This window comes from Quercus robur, chromosome 3 (genome assembly GCF_932294415.1).
Source record: "Quercus robur chromosome 3, dhQueRobu3.1, whole genome shotgun sequence".
NCBI classification, from domain to species: Eukaryota; Viridiplantae; Streptophyta; class Magnoliopsida; order Fagales; family Fagaceae; genus Quercus; species Quercus robur.
The window spans coordinates 19,232,390-19,244,353 of NC_065536.1; the positions used below are offsets into that span (position 1 = coordinate 19,232,390).

Consider the following 11,964-nt stretch of genomic DNA (forward strand, 5'->3'; position numbering starts at 1 on the left):
CAAATTTTGCGACAATAAGATATTATTTACTATATGATCTATAAATTATATTCTATGCATAATTTTGAACTAATTAGTAATTACTAATACTGATGGCCCTAGCAGTTATTTACATTAGTCTCTCTTTATAAGCTAAAATTTGGAACATTTTTATTCAAACACCAGGTCACTTAGGCAATGGCATTGGCCTAAGGCCCCTAAATGAAAGAAGGATCCACTCTATATACTATTAGAATATACTCCTATGTATCTATCTTAAAGTGTAGAAATTTTATTTAAGGTCCCCTTTCACTTGGCAATAAATAAATAAATAATGTTCTCTATTGAAAAATGGAATACACTCTATATATATAACATTGAAAAATTTTTATGAAGCCCTAAAATTTTAATCAATAAAATTATTTTAAAAAAATGATCCTTCTTCAAGTGTTGGGCACTTTATTAGTACTAGCCGCGATCCCGCGTGATAATTATTTTTATGGTGGTTTTATTAAATTTTTTTTTACAATTTAAACTAATCTAATAATGAGTAATGTATTTCCTAATTATATTTTTATTTATTATAGGAACAATCATAAATGTAATATAGGAACAATCCAAAACACCAAAAAAAACGTAAACTAAAAAAAATTAATAAAACTTAACAATGATTAATTGAACCAATATTAGGATAAAATTTTGTTTTTGATAATCTATTAAGGTTATTTTCTTTGTAGAAATTATAATTTCGGCTACCCAAAACATATTATCAAATAAACAATTATTAGCAAAATTTAAGAATTAAATTTCTATACATGCATTGTTATAAAATAATAATAATAAGTAAAATAAAATTGCAAAAGTTAAAATTTGTCACCTATCCGATTATTTTCGTTTGGCTAACCTTTGCTTTTCTTTAAATAAATGGAATTATAGAGTACTTCTAATACAACTATTAAGAGTACTTTGTCCACCACAAAGGATTAGAAAATAAACAAAAATTAGTAAAGTCTCATAGTTTAATATCTAAATTGAGCACTATAAAAAATCATGCTATGTAGCAGAATAAATACCAAATTATCCAAATCATGCTATGAAATAGAATAATATTATATTTATATGCTATATTTAATTCTTTAGAACGCAATAGGATAACATTTAACAATCAAAGAGAATAAATAATAAATAAATAAATAAATAAAGCAACAACAACAACAATTTAAAAAACAAAACTAAATTGCATTAACCCTAAATAGAGTTTTAAAAAATATAAAAAATTATCAACCTAAAGTAGAGATGCAAGAAAAATAAAAAAATCCACCAAAAAATTTAGAGAGAGAGAGATAGAGAGGGAACCATTTTATTTTATTTTATTTTTTGGTGAGGGAAAACTATGTATAGAATAGAAGAGATAGTAACAAATTTATAGTAAGAGGATGTGAATAAGAAGAGACAATAATAAAGGAAGATGAAGGGAAAGAGGAAGAATGATATTAATGTAGAGGGTAGTGGGGAGATGAAAAGGTAAGGGAGGGAGAAAGATTGAAGAAGTAATGGGGAGATGAAATGGTAAGAGAGAGAGAAATGTTAGAGAAGTGTAAATATTAAAAAAAAAAAATTTTAAAAACAATTATAGGAAAATTGGGAAAAAAAAAAAAAAAAAAAACCCAAAAGCTTGAAAGGCTTCAACATTTTTTTTTTTTTTTTAAGCTGAAAAGGCTCACACAAAACCCTAAAGCTGAGCTGAAATGGCTTTAGGTTGGGCTTGATAGTGGAACTAAATAAATAAGAGGCGGGCTAGATTATTTATACAGATTTATTATAGGGTGATAGTGGAAGTAAATAAATAAGTAGTAGGCTACATTTATAGGGCTGAAAATTATAAAAACCATTTTAAAATTGTAGGACAAATTATATTTAAAAAAAAAAAAAAAAAAAAAAGAATGACGTGGCAGCTGATGTGGCGCAACATGAAAGCAGTAGCATTAAACACTACGCTTCAGCTTTTAATAATAATATAGATTTGCTAAACTGAAGTTTCTTAATTTTACTAATGGCAAGCAGTATAGAGAATTTATTGGGCTTCAACAAAATATCGTATGTGCAAGGGGAATACGGCAACAGGATTCTGATTCTGAAACAAGCTTTGAATCAGAATCAGAATTTGATTTCGATGAAGCTACATCTGAAACGGGCTCTGCATTTGAAACGAACTCTAATCCTGAAGCGGACAATGAATCCGTATCAGAATTTGAACTCGATGAAGCTACATCTGAAACGGACTTTACATGGAAACTTTATGATTCTTATTCACTTACACTTCCAGGAACTGAGATTCCAAAGTGGTGGTTCAACCATCAAAGTGTTGGAAGTTCCGTATCATTTTCGGTCGGTCAGGAACTTCCATCATTTGCTATCTGTGTGGCTCTAAAATTGGAGCTGAAGGATGATGTGCCATATAGATTTGATATGTTTAATTGTTATATCTACGTGTACATCAATGGTTTTGAAAGATTGCTCATGTCTACTAAGTTTTTTATAGATTCAGTATCTTTTATGTGGTTCTACTATATAAGAGATAGCTCTTTGGAAGACATAATTCTGGAGGATTGGAATGAAATTAAGATTCTATGTGAATGTACAGAGTTTGATCCTAAAATTGCAAACATTACAATAGAAAGGTGCGGAGTCCATGTACAATGCATTTGTCCTCCTTGCAACTCCGCAGCAAATAATGTGGCTCAATAAGAATTCAAGAAAGACTCAAACTTTCCTTGATGAAAGATTAAAAATGTTTTTATGCAGAGTGGCTGCCGAAGTCCTCCCCTTTGAGAAAAAGCTCATCAGGTGCTCAAAAACCCAAGATGCCCATTGCCCTCTCTGTGAAACAGGAGAAGATTCTCTTTTGCATCTATTTCAAACCTGTCCCTACACCAAAGGAGTAGGGTATGGTGGTGGATGGGGTTCTCAAGTCAAAATGATCCAAGCTCAGTCTGTTATGGAATTTGTTGAACATATAATTGACCCCCCCAAGTGAGTTACTTGCAAAAAGAATTACCAAAGATGAGTTCACACTGTATGCAGTAGTGGCAATGAAAATCCTTTGGATGGCACGAGAGGAAGTTTTGTTTTCAAAAACTAAAGCCAGCATAAACCAGTTAGCCCATCGTCTGAACAAACAATATGAGTTTTACTTGAGATCGCTTGGGATTCCGTGGGTAACCGAAGACCAAAACAGGGGAAGTGTTTGGACTAGGCCACCTAATCAATGGGTAAACCTTAGTTTTGACTCCGTGGCAAGATGTTGTGTAATAATGTAGGCCATAGCCTTGCAAAATGGGCCATTGCAAAATATACCCACAGATTAAAAGGAGACTAGGTCGAGATGTGTGATAAAGACCATTGCAACTGAAAATCCCCAACTCATCACTACTATATTAAATGCTTTACTTGCTACAAACTTTGACTTGTTGTCTTGTCAATTCTTAGTTGGTAAGACTAGATTGCTACTTCCACCTGTTCTGTTGTGTCTGAATTTGTTGTGACAATTGAAACTATTAGAACATGATTTGTTACTGTAATAATGCATGGTATTAGAAATGAAACTATAAGTAATCTCTATTTTTACTTTCTAGGTGAAGCCTTAATTTGTTACTGTCTCTGCCTCTACCCACTGTTTTGTATCCCATGAAACAAAACTAGGAAATTGAATAAATATGGACTCTTCTGTTATGAAATTTAATGAGAAAATGATTTCATTGATCTGAGTAAAACTGAGATAATTATAGGTATTTATATAGCATCACTAAGCAACTAAACCAAGCCAAAACTAACTTATCTGATCTAACAAACTTCCTAACTAACTAAAAGTGGTGTACAATTAAGTCAGTCACGTGTAAGTCACATGCCCACTAACTAACAATATACTACATGCAGCTTTTATACTTAAAACTACTTGTCGTTGATCTCTGCTTCAGCTCTACAGCTACTTGGACTTCTGGACTTATGTGATTCACTCAGCTGCTCTAGTTTCTTTGACTTCTGATACTCCCCCTCAGGATGGACATCATGAGAATGAATATTGGAAATGCCCATCCTGGTAAGAAGACCAGCAAATTGATTCCAACTCAAAGCTTTTGTCAACAAATCAGCTATCTGACATTGAGTTCTAATATCCATTAGCTTTATAACTCCTGCTTGCACCTTATCCCTCACAATGTGACAGTCTATCTCAATATGTTTTGTATGTTCATGGAATACTGGGTTAGTTCCTATGTGAATTGCTGCTTGAGAATCACTGAACAACAAGGTAGCCCGATTGTGTTTAACATTCAGATCCTTAAGTAAATACAAAATCCATGTCACTTCACACATTGCAACAGCCATTGCTCTGTATTCTGCTTCTGCCGTGGATCTCGAAACTGTATTTTGCTTCTTAGACTTCCAAGAGATGAGAGAATCACCAAGAAATACATAGTAACCTGTGATGGACCTCCTAGAATCAAAGCATGCAGCCCAATCTACATCTGCAAATGCTTTGATATGTAAGGAGGATTGAGCTGAAAAGAACAAGCCTTGTCTTGAAGTACCTTTAAGGTATTGAATTACTCTATAAGCTGCCCTGAGATGAGGCTCTCTAGGCTTAGACATAAACTGGCTCAACCTATGTATTGAGTAGGTGATATCAGGCCTAGAAATAGTAAGAAACAGCAGCCTCCCTATCAGTCTTCTGTACATACCAGCATTAGCCAATAACTTGCCTTCATCTTTGCTTAATTTGAGATTTACCTCCATAGGAGTTTTAATAGGTTTACATCCAAGCATTCCCACATCATTGGTCACTTCAAGGGCATACTTTCTCTGGCATAAAGAAATGCCTTTCTCAGACCTAGCCACTTCCAAATCGAAGAAATATTTCAAACTGCCTAGGTCCTTCAACTAGAACTGCTTATTTAAGAGAACTTTCAGGTCTGCTATAGATTGAGGATCATTGCTGGCAATGAGTATATCATCAACATATACCAAAAGTGCCATGAAAGAAGCTCCTGAGTGCTTGGTGAACAAAGAGTAGTCTGCCTTAGACTGCAGAAAACCATGTTGCAATAAAGTAGTTGAAAACTTGGAATACCATTGCCTTGAGGCTTGTTTAAGGCCATACAAGGACTTATTCAACTTGCACACAAGCTCCCCCTTGCTGGGCAGGCCTGGAGAAAGACACATATACACTTCTTCATGCAAATCACCATGAAGAAATGCATTGTTTACATCCAATTGGTGAAGAGTCCAGCCTTGCACAGCAGCCAAAGACAAGAAAAGCTTAACAGTCACCATCTTGGCAACAGGAGAGAATGTTTCAGTATAATCCAAACCCTCATGTTGAGTGTAACCTTTGGCAACCAACCTTGCTTTATACCTCTCTACACTGCCATCTGACTTGTATTTGATTTTGAAGACCCACTTACAACCAATAGCCCTTTTATTTGGAGGCAAAGGAACAAGAGACCAAGTGTTATTGAGTTCTAAAGCCTGAATTTCAGCTGCCATGGCAGCATCCCAATTAGAATCACCAATTGCCTGATGGTAAAACTGTGGTTCCTGAATTGTGGAGATACTATTGCAAAAATGAGAGTAAGAAGGAGAGAGTTTGTGACTAGAAATATAATTGGCAATAGGGTATTTGGTGGGAACAGCATTGCACTTATAAGCTTGAAGATAAGCAGGTGGTCTAGAGACTCTAGTAGACCTCCTAGGAACAAGAGTGGTTGGAACAGGACTAGCTGGAAGGGAATGAGGAGCATGGACAGGTTCAATGGACAAAGAAGAAGAAGTAATATCAGGAATAGGAACAGTAATGTCATTAGGAACAAAAATAGACAAATCCTCAGGAAGATCAATAAAATGTTCTTCAAGAATAGTGGAATCAATATGAACTGAGGGGTCTGGTATAGGAGTAGAATGGTGAATGGAATCAGTGACAGGTAGAGGTGGAGCATCAGGAAAACAATCATGATAAAAAGGGTCAGGTTGAGATAAAGGAACAGAAGCAGGAAGAGACTTAAAGGGAAACACAGATTCATGAAAAAGAACATCTCTAGAAACGAAACAAGATCTGGTTTGCAAATTCAAGAGCTTATAACCCTTAACCCCAAAAGGATACCCCAAGAAAACACACTTAAGAGCCCTAGGGTCAAACTTGCCTCTATTGTGAGAGAGAGTAGAAGCAAAACATAGACAACCAAACACTTTGAGATGTGACTAATCTAGAAGTTTATTATAAAGAAGCTCAAAAGGAGATTTGTTGTTCAAAAGAGGATAAGGGAGTCTGTTTATGAGATGTACAGCAGTAAGGATACAATCACCCCAATAAGCAATAGGAACATTTGATTGAAGCCTTAAAGCTCTAGCAACACAAAGTATATGTTGATGTTTTCTCTCCACAACAGAATTTTGTTGTGGAGTAGCAACACAACTATGTTGATGAATGATGCCATGAAGCTTAAAAATTTCAATCATTTGAAATTCAAGTCCATTGTCTGTCCTAAAGACTTTAATAGACTTACCAAATTGATTCTTAATCATGGTATAAAAGGATTGAAATAAGGACCTAGTTTCAGACTTAGATTTCATAAGATAAACCCAAGTTGATCTAGTACAATCATCAATAATGGTAAGAAAATACTTGTGACCTAGAATAGTAGGTACCACATAGGGACCCCATATGTCACAATGTATCAAATCAAATGGAAATTTAGAAACATGATTATGAAAGGGAAAAGGAAGCCTTTTATGCTCGGCTAAAGGGCAAATTTCACAAATTTCATTAGAGACAGAATTGAGATCAGGAAGTACATTTTTCAAAACAAAAATCTTAGCATCAGATGGATGCCCAAGTCTGAAGTGCCAGACAGAAGCTGGAATTTTGACATTATTGACAACATGAGATTTATTTGTACTAAAAATGGAATGAAAAATAGAATTAAAAATAGATTGAAAGGATGGAGTAGCCTGGGACTGAGTTGGAATGGCACAAGTATCAGACGGGCTATGTTGAAGGAGATACAACCCATCATGAACTTCACCCACACCAATCGTCCTCCAGCAATTGAGGTCCTAAATGAAACAGAAAGTAGACAAGAAAATGAGATAGCAATGCATTTTCTTGGTGAGTTGGCTGACTGATAAAAGGTTGAAAGAGAAAGATGGAACACAAAGCACATTGGTTAAGACTAGATTTTCAGAAAGACATATAGAACCAATATGAGTTACCAAGGCAGTCTCACCATTAGGAAAGGCAACCACACAATTAACAGCAGTAAAATCAGTCAACAGATGAACATAATACACTATATGGTCTATTGCTCCAGTGTCAATAACCTAAATATTACCACCAAAAGCTGTTCTATGTGTAATTTGGGCAGAAAAGATTGAATGCCTCAAATCAGGACAAGTAGAATTCAACATACCTGACATGGTGAGAGCATCTGTGGCACTGGAAGAAGAAGGCACAACTGGATTAGGCTTAATCACATTGTTGGCCATGTGTGTTTCCTTGTTGCCCATATTGAACTGAGTCTGCTTGCCACCAGAAGTGAGATGAGCAGCTTGCATTTGAGTCCCCAACATGGTCAAAAAATGCTGACATTGCTCTGAGTGAAAGGAAAAATAGCAGATGTATGACCATTATCTCCACAAGCCTCTTGAACATTGACTTGATTTACCATAAAGTTCTTGCCTTTAGGCTTGAATCCTAGAGGAAAATCATGTAGCTTGAAGCATTTCTCCATGACATGTCCAAGCTTCCCACAGTGAGTGCATATAGGTCTGTCTCTGCCTTTGGAATTCTTTCCTCCAGAAGCACCAGAATTGCCAAAGAAACTAGGAAAATTGGGATTGAAATTGACATTAGAACCCTTCACTGCAAGAGTAGTAGACTCTATGTGAACAGAATTGCCAAGCCCTACACTCCTTTGCCTTTCTTCTTGAATCAACAAGGAGTAGACTTTGTTGATGGTTGGCAATGGTTCCATCGACAAGATCTGACCTTTGATCTGAGAGTATGACTCGTTGAGCCCCATCAGAAATTGCATGACTGACTCTTGAAGACGAAGATCTTCAAGCTTTTGAGGCAAATTACAGGTACACTTTCCACAAGAACAAGTAGGATTAGGCCTAAAATTCTGAAGTTGATCCCAAAATAGCTTCAACTGAGTAAAATAATTGGTAATGGAAGACTCACCCTGACACATTGAAGCTATATCTTTCTGAAGTTGGAAATCCCTAGGTCCATTCCCTTGAGAATGTATATCCCTGAGGTCATTCCAGATTTCCAGAGCAGTGTCCCTGTAGGTGATACTTACTCGAATTTGAGGTGACATAGCCTTCATCAACCAAGAACCTACCATGTTGTCACAACGAATCCAAGCATCAACTGCTGTTGGAGTCTTTATCAATGGTGAAGAGAGAGTAATACTACCATTGACAAAGCCAAACTTATTCTTGGCAACCAATGCTTTTCTCATTGAACGAACCCAAGCATGGTAATTCTCACCAATCAATGGTTCAGACACAAGCATGGCTCCAGGACTTTCAGCGTGATGAAGAAACAAAGGATTTGAGATATCCTCTACGAGTGCAGGATCTTGCATAAAGGAAGAAGACGAAGTATTTCTTTCTTCAGCCATTGACAAAGCTTCAAGGCTCTCAAGAACAAACCCTAGAAATTTTGGGAGAAAATAGAGCAGGAAGGCTCTAATACCATATGAAATTTAATGAGAAAATGATTTCATTGATCTGAGTAAAACTGAGATAATTACAGGTATTTATATAGCATCACTAAGCAACTAAACCAAGCCAAAACTAACTTACCTAATCTAACAAACTTCCTAACTAACTAACAATGGTGTACAATTAAGTCAGTCATGTGTAAGTCACATGCCCACTAACTAACAATATACTACATGCAACTTTTATACTTAAAACTACTTTTCGTTGATCTCTGCTTTAGCTTTACAGCTACTTGGACTTCTAGACTCATGTGATTCACTCAGCTGTGATTCATTCAGCTGCTCTAGTTTCTTTGACTTCTGATATCTGTAGCTTTCTTTTCATCATCAGTGATTCATATTCCATGCCTTCCTCACCTCTATCTATTATTTTGCAATGGTATACAAAGGTGACAACTAAAGAGAAAAGCAGACTAAAGTGATTTATCTAACTATAATAAGAAAAAAGGTAAAGAGTTTTGATTATATATTGCTAAACCCTAAACATAGTAAATTGCAGATTATTTTAATGCAAAAGTTAATCTTGCAATTCACATGCAATTTATCTTAGAAGATAAGATAATGTAAGAGTTGTGGGCTTGTAGCCATTTAATCCCCATGTAAGACTTCATAGGTTGAACCTCGCAACCATTCATCATCCCTGCTATAGCACATTTAACCAATCACTTCACAACAGGTCTTGAGGCCTTGATGGGTCCACTATATATGGTTTTGCTTATGCACGTAGTCTTGCATAGCCCGTTTCTCTGGTTGCATAAGTCTGGTGATGGATCGATTGCATCTCTGTCTAAGCCCAGTCCAATACGTGAGTAGGAATGTGGTACTAATAACTATAATTGGGTCTCATGCTCTCCGAACAAGCCCATGTCCAATTGGGCTCAAATACATTTATCTTTTTAGTCCAAATAAAGATAAACCCATTTCCATTAAAATAACTAATAAATAAATAATTGGACTATTGAGAAATGCTATATTGCAATATTTTCACAACAAATCATAAATGACAAGTTGTTATGAGTTGTTATTAGTGGTTAAAAAAGTAGTTTAAGTGGTATGTTTAAATTAGAACTAATAACAATTTACCATTTATGAACTGTAAAAATATATTCTTTAATTTCTTTTATTTTCTCCCCTGCCCTTGAGTCCTTCTCTAGAAAACTGCCCACTTCTCTCTCTTTACATTTTCCTATATCTTTTAAATTTTGCTTTTGTTAGATGCACGTTGATCGGTACAAAACTACAAGTGCACAGTATCGTAGTTTTATAGTAAAGTGATGAGAAGAGTATTGTCCTCAGGGATTGGTAACTTACTTTTGACAAATACCAAAATTATGCTAATCTCGATTTTATCTAGATAAGTCACTAAGGTTTTTGTAATTGGAATTCAAAATAAAATCAAATTAAAGAAAATACGCAAAGGAAAAAGGAGATGTTTCTCAAAAATCAATTTAATGGGAAGAAAACTTCTAGGAAATCGATTTCACCTAATCCCTCACCATGCTTTACTCATCTAGCTAATTTAATCTAACCCTCTCTGTTTGTTAGCAATCTCCAAACTCATCCAAAAGCCTCTTTCGACAGTCAATTGGAAACATTCTTGTTCATCAATTTACACAAGAGTATGCAATTTAATAAAGCAAGAAAGCATTAAGACCAACGATTTTAATACTACATAGGTTCATACAAGTCTTTCGATCTCTATATTTACCTATGCTGAAATATTCAAGATCTATCCTATAATTCCCTCTTTCAATAGCAAATCACAAGATTAAAATCATCTAATTAATGGCCAGTTAATTAGAAGCAATAAGCCTAGAATAAATCAGACAAACATGAAGAGAAATTGTTCAAATTAACATAGAAAAGCAAGCATAGTTCGGAACTAGATTACATCGTCTTCCTAGAATAAAGAAAATTTAGTTCATGCAAAAATCAAATTCAACACAAACGAGTTCACCATAATTTTTTCTGAGAAGATTGGAAAGAAAAAGAACGCTCAATAGATCTCATTCAGCCTCTGTTCAGTTCAACACTCCTTCTTCTTTTCTCCTTCTTTTCTTCTTGTTTCAGCGTCTTTTTTTTTTTTTTTTTCTGCTTCTGTTTTCAGCGCCCCCCTTTGTTTCTTTTCAGCCTCCCCTTCTTCTTTTCTTCCTGCCTTTCTTTTCTTTTCTTTTCAGTTCACGTGTGCCCTTTTCTTCAGCCCAAAACGTTTTTGCTTCAGCCCAAAACCTTTTTCAGTTCAGCCCAAAACCTTTTTTTCAGTTCAGAACGTTTTTACTTCAGCCCTTTTTGTCTTTTTGTTGGTTCTGTTTTCAGCGCACCTTTTCTTTTTGTTCAGCGCCTCCTTTTCTTCTTTCTTTTTCAGCGCCTCATTCTTTTTTTTCTTGCCAACTTCCAAGGCCAAAAATATTCTCTTTAGATGCTTCACATTTCTTTTATTTGAATAAATCTTTATTTTCTTCAAATCTGGAATAAAATTTAAATAACAAAAATCAAGTCCAAAATCAACAAAATAAATAAAATTAGACTAAAGTTTAAAGTTGAGAAGTGATAAATTACACTCAATTATGCGAGTCATCAAACACCCCGAAACTTAGAACTTTGTTTGTCCTCAAACAAAAAGAAAAGAAAATAAAAGACAACTTTAGACACTATCAGCTAGACCCCATTGAGAAATATCATCACTCGCCAAGCCATGATCTGAATTTAGATTTCATCACTAGTGACTTACTCTTTTAACATCAAAGATGGCATGAAAATCAATCAAAAAAAAATTCAGCAATTTGTCAAGCAAGAGTTAAGCATTTACTTCAACCTAAAGCTAAGTCCTTGAGTGTGTGTGTGAAATAGTCAATTTAACTCCAAATCACCAGCAAATTCAGATAACAGTAGAACGACTGAAATCAGAAGAATTCTCTCAAAACTTAACCCCATAAGTCCAATTTTCAGAAATCCTCTCCACTAATGTAATCAAACACCAAAATCAGAGATCAAAAGGTCTTTGATCAAGGTTGTAATGACAGGCCACAGGGTGAGGGCTAAGAAAGAATTGGATATGGAAAATCAAGCAAACTGAGAAAATACTTGGTAGAAAGAACAATAAAAGAGATATCCACAGGATTCACACCATAGCTCTTTCTCGACAATATGCTCATATGATGACAATATTACTGCTATACTCAAAAGTGGAGTGATTTTTTTT

General features: G+C 35.1%; 2 protein-coding genes across 4 annotated transcripts in view; both read left to right on the forward strand.

Annotated features, from left to right (window-relative positions):
• LOC126717396 (disease resistance protein RPV1-like) overlaps nucleotides 1–3,323 on the forward strand; it is a 206,061-nt gene extending 202,738 nt beyond the window's left edge. For all 3 annotated transcript variants that reach the window (XM_050419124.1, XM_050419125.1, XM_050419126.1), the window contains exon 11: nucleotides 3,064–3,323. The gene's annotated coding sequence lies outside the window, so the exon portion shown is untranslated. The remainder of the gene's footprint in view (nucleotides 1–3,063) is intronic.
• Nucleotides 1–11,964, forward strand: part of LOC126717399 (disease resistance protein RPV1-like) — a 72,270-nt gene that overhangs the window by 35,735 nt on the left and 24,571 nt on the right. The window lies entirely within an intron of this gene.